Source organism: Heteronotia binoei, chromosome 15 (genome assembly GCF_032191835.1).
Source record: "Heteronotia binoei isolate CCM8104 ecotype False Entrance Well chromosome 15, APGP_CSIRO_Hbin_v1, whole genome shotgun sequence".
Classification (NCBI taxonomy): domain Eukaryota; kingdom Metazoa; phylum Chordata; class Lepidosauria; order Squamata; family Gekkonidae; genus Heteronotia; species Heteronotia binoei.
Window position 1 is genome coordinate 16,063,455 of NC_083237.1, and position 11,244 is coordinate 16,074,698.

Sequence of the window (11,244 nt, forward strand, 5' to 3'; positions counted from 1 at the left end):
ATCTTCTTTACTTGCACATATTGGGCTTGGTGAGGGAATCAGGTTACACCAACCCATAAGCCTAACAGAAAGGATGACTGCAGCATGGAAAAGAGACATAAGATTTGCACATAAATACTAACAGCAAGTTAAAAGTGTAAAGGGGCGTTTGCTTGGTGGAATAAAGGCAGATAGCTTGATCACCTCCACCTCCAGCCTGCCTGCCCTGAAGACTAAAGGAAGAGACCAAGACAGAGATTAAAGGCCAGAAGTCCTATTCTCCAAGTGGGGGTGGAGATTCCCCCCTACTCCTGCAGCTCACAGGAGAAAGGTGTGGGGAACAGCAATACAACAATAATTGCAATGTCACATCACTAGCTATTAAAAAAACAGAATTGGTGGCTTTAAGGATAGAGTAGCTGTAGGAATCACTAGAATTACCATAGAGTTTCTGGACATTCAGAAAACTACTGGTGTCACTTCCAACTTTTAGCAGAAGTGAATCAGTGCTGAAGTTGCTGTTGCGCCTTCACCCGTATCCCTGCCTACAACTCCCCAGTTGGTTGCAATGCACTGCCTTCAACTCTTTCAAGGTGTTCCCTACTACTAGGACAGTAAAGAGCAAACACACATGTATATACTTTGAAGGGAAATATAAATAACCTTTTTCATTTTCTTAAAAAAACAACAACAACTGAGTGCACATAGAGTGGAGCTGAAGCCTGTCTCCTTCTGCAGTTGCTGTATTTGTTTTCATTGATTTATACTCCTCCACTTCCGTGAACGGTTCCCACAAATGTACTCTGCAGCTTTCCATGTTGTCCTCTGGGACCCACTGACCCCCCCCCCCAACCGCCCCAGCTGTAGAGTCTTGTCAGGAGAGAATATGCTTCAAGTAATGGAGCAGATTGGGCTGGAGGGCACAAGTTACATCGCTATGTTACGTATAGCCTGATTTGGCGGTACTTCCTATAACTTTGCTGAATTCTGCATAGGAAGATTCCTTGAACGGCAGACGCAACCTCTTATACTGTCATCCAAATTGGATGAGCTAATTAAGGAGATTTAGAGGTTCCTTTGCTATAACTGCTCTCAGAGAGCTTCTCAAGTTATACAATTTGTCAAGAAAGAAAGAGAGGAAGGAAGGAAGGAAGGAAGGAAGGAAGGAAGGAAGGAAGGAAGGAAGGAAGGAAGGAAGGAAGGAAGGAAGGAAGGAAGGAAGGAAGGAAGGAAGGAAGGAAGGAAGGAAGGAAGAGCTCATTTAGAGATGTCATTTTTATTACAGTATTATAGATACGTCTTAACTTTGTCTTCCTTAGCAGTAGAGAGATAAATATTCCAGCACTCTAGGAGTCAAAATACCCATTACACTTTAAACTTTATCCTTAAGTGCAGTTCTGAAAACCTGCTTCCTTAGGACAAGATACCCCTACTGGCCACCTGGTAGTGCCTACACTGCAGAAAGGGACACTCTAAGACAACGTGCATTCAGCTCTAGATCACAGCCAGACATTTTTAATATTTCAGTCTTTTATTAACTGTTCCTGGTATTATTTAACTCAACAAAAAAGGAGCATACCGGTGTAACCTAATGTGAAAAACAAGATAGAGAAGCTCTTGACAACTCTCATGAAGGTTTTTTTCACGCTCACCAAAATTTAACAGGACATTTATCTATGCAGTTTGATGCCTGAGGTATACCACATTGCAGTGCCTAAAAGCAGTCCTAGCTCAACTGAGATGGAAATTCTCAATATCAAAACTTCATCACACCTTTCAATCAGGCTATAAGAGAAGACACAGAAACATTTATTATTTATTTCTTTTAATAAGTATTTCCTTTTTGTTCAGATCAGGTCTCAGTAAAATGATGTAACATTTGGGGGAAAAGATGCAGCCCAGTAGTTCAACACTGGAGGGTAAAATAGAGAAGATCTCCACAGCCGCCATGCATTTTCCCTTGGTTTTCAAGTAGGTTGGAACAAAGGACACCCAAACACTGCAGAAGACCAACATGCTAAAGGTGATGAACTTGGCCTGGTTGAAACTGTCAGGTAACCTCCTGGCAAAGAAAGTCACAGTGAAGCTGACAACAGCCAGGAAGCCCATATAGCCCAGGGCACAGTAGAACATGGAGACTGATCCTTCATTACATCGCAGTACAATTTCTTCAGTCATTGAATGCATGTCAGAATCTGGAAATGGAGAAGTTGCCAACCACAAAGTACAAATAATGGCTTGAATGAAAGAGCAGGAAATAACTACAGATTTGGCCACTCTCTTCCCCACACATTTCCTTATTCTTGATCCTGGTTTGGTGGCCATGAAAGCTAGAACCACAGTGATTGCTTTGGCCAATACACAGGAAACTGGTGTCTTTCAAGGGGCTGAGCAGTACTTTTGGGGATATTTTAAGATGGACAATGAGGGTGTATTCCTGGTTGGTTGCTATACCATAGGTAGAGGAATTAAGGAAACCCATGAGTCATCTGGGGTTGAAGAACCATTACAATTCCCAAATCAGGCCATCATTGACAGAGCAGCCAAGTAGTTTGGGGAATGGAGACCATTTGTGCTGAACAGTATCTACAAATCCCTTAGTTGATTGCACAGAATTAGGAAGAAATGAGTTAAGACTTAGGGTGTGATCACACAAGAGATTTGTTCTGACGTAGCCACACCTCCCATTCAGATTTAATGTGCATGATCACATATGCACATTTGCCCCCCCCCTCCAGGTTCCACCTGTACCTAACTCATTTTAAAATGGACTGGGACCAGATTAAATAGCTACCAGGAACTTTCCAGTAGTAAACCTCTAAAACATATGTAGGGCACATTTCCTGGATGTCTGAGCAGCAGGAGTGCATGATGCACCCACCCCACATGCACATGAGAAGTCTGAATGCCCTTCTTATCCGTGTGTGATCCACGACTTTCCTGGCAGTAGGTGGGGACTGTGAGAATGTCATGGCATGGATCAAAGAGAACTGGCTTTTTCAGAGCTGGGATACTGCTGTGCCAAAGCTCTTGTGTGATCACTCCCTTAGAAACACTTGACACGATTCTTAGCTGCTTCCTACAAAGTAAGCACCTATTCTTCTCTTTCTTCTGTTTATTAGTTGCTCTCTCTAATACAGATCATGTCTCAGCACAATGATGTATCATTTAGGGAAAAAGATACACCCCAGTAAGCCAACAGTAGAGGCCAAAATTCAGAAGACATCCACAGCCACCATGTGATGGATTTGGTTTCATGGAATAAATCTGGTAACTTCCTAGCTAGGAAAGCCACAGTGAAGCTCACAAAAGCCAGGAACCCCATAAAGCCCAGGACACAGTAAAACATTATGGCTGACCCTTCATTATATTCCGCAACAATTTCGCTAGATACTGAGTTCATATCAATATCTGGGAAAGGAGGAAAGCTTGCAAGCCACACAGTACAAATAGTTGCTTGAGAGAGGGAACAGGAAATTCTTATAGAGCTGGCCAGTCTTCTCCCCACCCATTTCCTCATCTAGGTCCCTGGCTTGATAGCCATGAAAGCTAGAATCGTCGTAATGGTTTTGGCCAACTCACAAGAAACAGTCATTGAAAAAATGATGCCAAATGCAGCTTGACGAATCAGGCATCTCACTTTTTCAGGTCACTCAAGGAAGATCAAAGCACAAAGGAAGCACAGGAAGAGAGAGACAAGGAGAACGTAGGAGAGGCTCTGGTTGTTGGCTTTGACAATGGGGGTGTCCTGGTACTTCACAAAACTTCCCAACACCAAAGCTGTGATGAAAGAAAAGGAAAGAGCAAAAATAGCTAAACTGATCCCTAAAGGCTCTTTATAAGACAGAAAGCTTATGACTTTTGGAAGGCATGAATCTTGGTCATTGTTCAGATAATGATCTTCTGGGCATGGAGAACAGTAATCCATGTCTGGAAAAGAAAAGGGAAATGTAGATTGCCATGTAAGACAGACTTTCCTAGAGAGCATTACAATAATAAAACTTCAGCTTTGAATGAATGCTTAAGGGGAATTTGCATCCTGTAATTATATTTGCAAAAAGTCACACTCAAAGTGTGGGCAAAAGTAGTCCTGCATGACATTGCAAAAACAGAATTTCAACTCAATTATTGAAAGAGGTCTGCTGTACCTGAACAGCAAATTCTGGGAACTGGGCCAACAGCCCACTGGAACTTCTCCTGGTGGCCTTAATGGTCAGTCCACCACTGTTTCTTTCCATTACAGGGAGGGTATGTCAGGTTTCTGTGGGTATGTCAGACTCCATCTTCTTATCAATAACTACCATCATCATTGAACTGTGAACAATGTTTTTAAACATTAGGAAAAAGAGAATCTTTATTCCTGAATGCTCATAACCCAGATTGCAGTTAACATATTCTGCGCTCAACATCTCTTACCCATTTGGTTTGAAATCTTCCCTAATGGACATGAAATACAATCATAGCAGCAAAATGGCTTCCCTCCTTTCTTTGTCCTACTATAGCCCAGAAGGGAAACATCCTTACATACAGAAAGGGGCAGTGTCTGTCCATAAAGGAAAGAGAAAAACATTTTAGCATTCAAAACATATACTTTGGGATTTTTATTTCACTGGCCAATCCAATATTAGGCACTGTGTTCCTTCTGCCCTAGCATAATGGTGAAGAGGTCTACTGGGTACTTGCTGTTCATTGGAGTATTGGAACTTCTACCACTTTTGGGGTCTTTTGCCCATACATAATCAAATTGGAATTGAAACCTTGATGAACACATGAAACTATCTTCTAATGTTTCAGGTTTTCACGGCTGGTAACATCATTGGGGTTTGTTGAATCTTTCGGGCTCAAGTGCCGTGTTTATTTATTTATTTATTTATTTATTCTATAATTTATATCCCGCCCTTCCCACAAAGTGGCTCAGGGCGGCTAACAACAACGACAAAACAATAAACAAGGTACAAAGTTAATACTTTTAAAAGTCAAAACATTTAAAAAACCTAAAAACCTTAAAATCTTAACATTAAAACTACCCAGTATATTTCACTAAAATCTGATAAGCTACATTTATCTAGTCGGCATAAGCTAACCGGAAGAGGGTTGTCTTACAGGCCCTGCGGAACTGAGTAAGATCCCGCAGGGCCCTCACCTCTTCCGGCAGCTGGTTCCACCATGTGGGGGCCATTGTAGAAAAGGCCCTGTCTCTGGTTGTCTTGAGACGGACTTCCTTGGGCCCGGGGAGGGTGAGAAGGTTTTGAGTCCCAGACCTCAGTACTCTCTGGGGAACGTGTGGGGAGAGACGGTCCTTCAGGTAGGCAGGTCCCAGGCCATATACGGCTTTAAAGGTAATGACCAGCACCTTGTACCGGACTCGGTATGTTATTGGAAGCCAGTGCAGAGCCCGAAGGCCCGGCCGGATGTGCCCCCACCTTGGGAGGACCAATAACAGCCGGGCCGCGGCATTCTGCACCAGCTGCAATTTCCAGGTCCGGCACAGGGGCAGCCCCATGTAGAGGGCATTGCAGTAATCCAATCTCGAGGTGTTCTACTGGAGAAAGTTTTTCTTCCAGACGTTTTGTTCTCGGCTGTGGAGAACATCCTCAGTGGCATTGCAATCGGAGCAGGCGCTCTGACCTTCTTGGCTGCTGTGCATTGAGTGAGGCCAGGGCTGCTGGAGAGCTGCTTTTTCTAGGCTGGAGGGGGTGTGGTGAAAGGGCAATAGGTTTGTGGATGTGCCCATTGTTTGGTGGGGCTTCCTGGAAGGGTAGTGATAAGGAAACTGGCTGTTGAATGTGACCATTGTTCTGTGTTAATTGCTGGAAGGGTTGGAAGGGGTGTGAAGAAAAGGAAGATGGTTGTTGACTGTGCTGATTGTTCTGTGGAATGTGCTGGTTTTTCTGTGAATTTCTGCCATTTATAGTCTGTAGGGTGTTTTGCAGAGCTGGATACCAAGATTGGTGGATGGAAATGCCTTCTTCCATTCTGTTAAAGTTGTGCTGGTGTTTGTAAATCTCAATAGCTTCTCTGTTCAGGCGGGTATGATAATGTGAGGCCGTAGAAAGGACTTCAGTTCTTTCAAAGTGGATGACGTGGTCTCCTTCTTGAAGTGCATGTTCAGCTACAGCTGATTTTTATGGCTGAAACAAGGAACAGTGTCTCTTGTGTTCGGTGAGGCGGGTGTTGATACTGCATTGAGTAGTGCCAATGTATATTGCACTACAGGAGCAGGGTATTTTGTAGACTCCTCCCCTGCACTGCGTTGCGCCCCTCTGCACCTCCTTCTGCCTCCCTTCACCACCGCAGGCAGGTCAATTTCACACTGCCTAAAGCCTGCTCCCAACTGATGGCCTGATCAGTGGGAAATATGCATGGAGCTCACTCCACACTGGCCCAAGCCTGTGGCAGCTTGAACAGATTGCAGCTGAAAAGGGCGTGTGGCTCCTCCCTCGCCGGCATTTCCTGGATGGGAAGGACGTGCCAGCGAGGGAAGAGCCACGTGCCCTTTTCAGCTGTGAAGGAGGTGTGAAGGGGAGCAATGCTGCGGAGTGAGGCGCCATGCGGAGGGGAGGCAGGGTTGGCCAGGGGTTAGGATGCCCCACAGCCCGGTGTTGAGGGCTCTGTGGACCAGTGCTGGGTCATGACCCTGCTATTAGGGAACTCCGATCTACATAAAACCACAGAGAGGGATACAGAGTATCACAACCGACTTCGTTTTTCCTTATCAGTTGAGCTGAGTAGGTCCTTGGAAGTTCTGAATAGGGGCCTCAATATGGTAATGGAATGGTTAAGGATGTGGCATTTGAACTGCATCTGAACTGCATCAGAAACTTCCCCCTCTCACCCCCCCCCCACCATGTTGCAACTGACTTATGGCAATCCTATAGAGTTTTCAGGGCAAAATAAGAACAGAGGCATAGCTATCCTAAAATTGCTTGGTGGTTTCCCATCCAAGTACTAACCAGGCGTGAATTCTAGTCTCCCTGAGGTTAGGAGATTCCAGTGAGTCCATAACAGATGCAACCACCCATTCTTACTAAATGACTTTTTGTGTAAGCAGTTTTAGGGTTGTTACATTGTGATTGATTTTTTCCTTGATAGCTGTGCCTTGCAGTTTAATTCAGGCCTTAGGACCATTATAAAGCATTTTGGGAAAAAGATGAAGCCTAGTAATCCAGCACTGGAAGCCAAGATGGAGAAGATCTCCACAGCCACCATGTATTTTCCTTTGGTACTAAGATGTTGGGACAAATGATGCCCACAGACTGCAAAACAGCAGCATACTAAAAGTGATTACTTTGGCTTCATTAAAGGAATCGGGCAGTGTTCTAGCAAAGAAAGCCACAATGAAGCTGACAAGTGCAAGAAACCCCATGTAGCCCAGAACATAATAAAACATTCCAACAGATCCTTCATTGCATTGTACTATAATTTCTTTTGCTAGCGAGTGTGTGTCAAAATCTGGGTATGGGAGATCAAGAAATAGCCAAGTCATGCAAATAATCACCTGAATGAATGATAGACAAAGAACAATAGAGATGGCGACTCTTTCTCCCACCCATTTCCTCATCCACGATCCCGGTTTAGTGGCCATGAAAGCCAAAACCACAGTGATGGTTTTTGCCAAGACACATGAAATAACCACAGAGAAAATGATGCCAAAAGCAATTTGTCATAGAAGGCAGATCAGAAAGTGAGGCTGGCCAATGAATAGCAAAGAGCAGAGGAAGCAGAGCGAGACGGAAAAAAGCAGAGAGTAGGTGAGATTCTGATTGTTGGCTCTGACAATGGGTGCATTCTGTTGCTTAATGAAGATACCCAGCACCACAGCTGTGGTCACAGAAGGACACAGAGCCCAAACAGCCAAACTTATGCCCAATGGTTCATCAAAAGACAGAACATTGAGATTCTTTGAAAGGCATCCATTTTGATCCTTGTTGGGATAATGATCTTCTGGGCATTTGAAACAGTAATTCATCTCTAAAACAAAAATTAAAAATAAAGTATTTTTCAATAAAATCATAGTACTGTAAAGTTCTATACTGACCCGATATGTATATACTACTTGTATCATATATCAAAAAATACAGAACTTTCCGATTTCCTTAGTTCTGTAGAATGTAAAGAGGGGCCATGGATTAGAGGTAGAGCATTTGCTTGGCGCCCAAAAGGTACCAGCTTCAATCCTGGCATCTTCAGTTACAACGATCAGGCAGTAGATGGTGTGAAAGACCTCTGCCTGAAACTCCAAAGAACCTCCGGCAGTCTGAATAGACAATACAGAATTTGATGGACCAAGGGTTTGATTCAGTACAAGGCAGCTTCACGATTGGACCAGAAAGGTTAAGAGGCGAGTAGACTAGCATCCCTGAACTCCGTCTGTCTATTGTACATGGAGTCTGCATGTGAGGAACACATGATTTTTGTTTTCCTTTTACCACAAACACTTTCTACTTTAAATGCTAAGTAAAATGACTTCTACCTTTCTGGTTTGAAATTTTTCCTTCTGGGCATGGAGCACAATCATAACAGCAAAACGCTTCTCCTCTTTTGCCCCCCCAGTCGGAATGAAGAGGCAGACACAAGTGTTGGGTTTTAAACCGGGCCGCTTTATTAAACCCTTAGTTAACTGTAACTGGCAGGGGGGTGAAAACCTGAACCAGACAAGCCCTGGGGTCAACCCCGGACCCCACCTTGTCCAAAGGGTGAGCCACCCTGCCCCCAGCACAAGCCCGCCTTATTCGGGTTGTAGCCGAGCGGCCAGGCCTCCAGCCATCCACCATCTGGGCCGACATCAATCCCCATGGAAAGATCCGCCCTGGTGAGGCTCCCTGTGATCTGCATTCCCCGCACTGAGCTGTGTAGCCCATCTACGGTTCATACAGACCACCGCACCACCGGTGCTAGGCCATAGGTGCTCCCCTGGAAAACCCTGTGGCCAAACCTCCTCCAGCCACCGCCAATGCCAAGCCTCTGCTTAGGCATTAGCGCCCCAACGGGTGGCCCAGAGCCAACCGAACCCCCTGCCGAAGCTCATCAAAAAAAAGGCCCGGTTGCCCAACTCAGAAAGATGAACACAATCTGGCCGATACAGGTCAACCTGTATGACCCGTATGGCCGGATGCGGGAGAAAGATTCCCATTCCCCTTGCATAGCTTTCTGAATGGTCCTATTGGCCTGCGCCTGGCACAGTCAACACCGCCCGGCGAAATGGCATATCTCCACACCCTGCATGGCAAGATTGCCGACCAGACCAAAATGACCCCGGGCCACCTCCGCTGAATCTCGCGGAGGTCAGCCAACACCTGCTGGGAGGGAGCTTTCCCACGCAGCAGCCCCAAGTCGTTCCCTCCCAATTTCTACATGGCCCTATTGGCCTTGCGCTTAGTGCACTCTATCCCCCCAGGTGAAAGGGAACACCTCCAAGTCTTTCATGGCGATCTAGCTGACCACACCAGGACCAACCAAGAAGGACAAGCCCTGGGGTCACACCCTGACCCCGCCTTGTCCAGAGGGCGAACACCCTGCCCCCAGCACAAGCCCTCCAGGTTCGGGTTGTTGCTGAGCGGCCAGGCCCCGAGCCATTCACCACCTGTGCTAGCGTCAATCCCCCATGGAAAGATATGCTCAGGTGAGGCTGTTCAGTGATCTGTAGTCCCCGCACTGAGTCGTGTAGCCCATCTGCTGTTCATACAGACCACCTGCACACTTGGTGCTAGGCCATAGGTGTTCCCCTGAAACCGCCCCAACGAAAGACACAGATGTGCGTAGAAGGTGCCCCGCCTCTCTCCGCACTACGGCCAACACCGGCCCCAGCGACCCAGCCCTTCCCCAACTGCCCCGTCGCTGAAACCCAGCTGGGTGCCTGTTGGAGACCACATGGCTTGAGGGGCCGCCTGGAATGCCCCACTGTGTGTGCAGATGAGAACACGCTGCCTCTGACTACGAGCCACAGCACCTGAAAAACAAAAATTTTGTCAGAACGAGTCATGGCCAGGAGGCAATAAAACCCTATGCCCTCCAAAAATGCCCACTAGGCAACCAACTGGCGCACCTGGCTCAAACGGTTGCCGCCATCCGCAGGCCAACCAATGTTGACATCCCATCCTGGGGTGCCCACCCCGCAGTGTCAGTAATTAGACTGCACAACTAACCAGCCAATACATAACACCAAAAACAGGCCATCAACAAGGCCGCATGAAGCAGCGTGGTCCCGAAAGGGGAACAGCATACCCGCGTCACAGAACCACCCAATTAACATGTGGTCCTGCGGTGCTCCCAAATGCTCGGAATTGGGAAGCAGCTTTGTCATATGCCCTTCTGCTATTAGGTCTTCTCAGCCAACCCCTGGGCTTTGCCAATAAAGGCAACACCGCCAGTTGGCCCCCAATAGTCCTCGAATCCAACCTCTCTCTCTACAACACGCAGGATTACCTAATATGAGCCGTCGAAATTGGCCAGTAATCCTACAACACCATGGCCCCATGCGGCTCCTGAATAGGAAAGCCGCTCTACTATGATCCCCTCTGGTACTAGGTGCCAAAGCCAGCTGGAATGCTTACCAGCTTCAGCTTCACAAATTGCCAGAGATCCGGGAGGAATCATGTCAGCCGCGAGTCAACTTCTGGGATGGGCTGCCGAAAGCACCCCAGCTATTGGCAAGGTAGAGCGTTCGCCGCCCCATTGCAGCCTACGGGCACGTGCCCTACCAGGAACCAAACGTTCCCCCGGAGGTAAATTATGAATAACCTAACCGGGTTCGTCACACACACGACTTAAGAGGTCAAGGGGTTGCTAACATGTACTACCACCATGTACTACCGCCATGTTAAAGCCCCAAACAAGCCCAAACCGGTCGGCGAGTAGCTCACCCCAAAGCCAAACTGCCAATAGAATTGGAAAAAAAAATTCCCAATTGGCAGGACCGTACTGAACCCGCTGTCCAACGCAGGTGCCCCCGGTGTCCCAAATACACCTAAAAGAGGCCCCGCAAGGTGCCCCTACTTTCATGCAAAGTTAAGGTGACCAACCACCTACTGTAATTAGGGCAGCGACACCTTGCGTTGCCCCCTAAACGCAGCCAACCGGCCCCTAAAGTCAGCAAGCACTTTCACCGGCAGCCGAAATGCCCCCTGGTGGGTATCGAGCTCAATGCCTAAGAAATATAAGCACTGTACTGGGCCCCTCAGTATTCTCATATACCAAAGGTACCCCCAGCTTGACGACCAACTCCTGAAAAACATGAAAGAGCCAGGCACCTCACCATGTACCTGC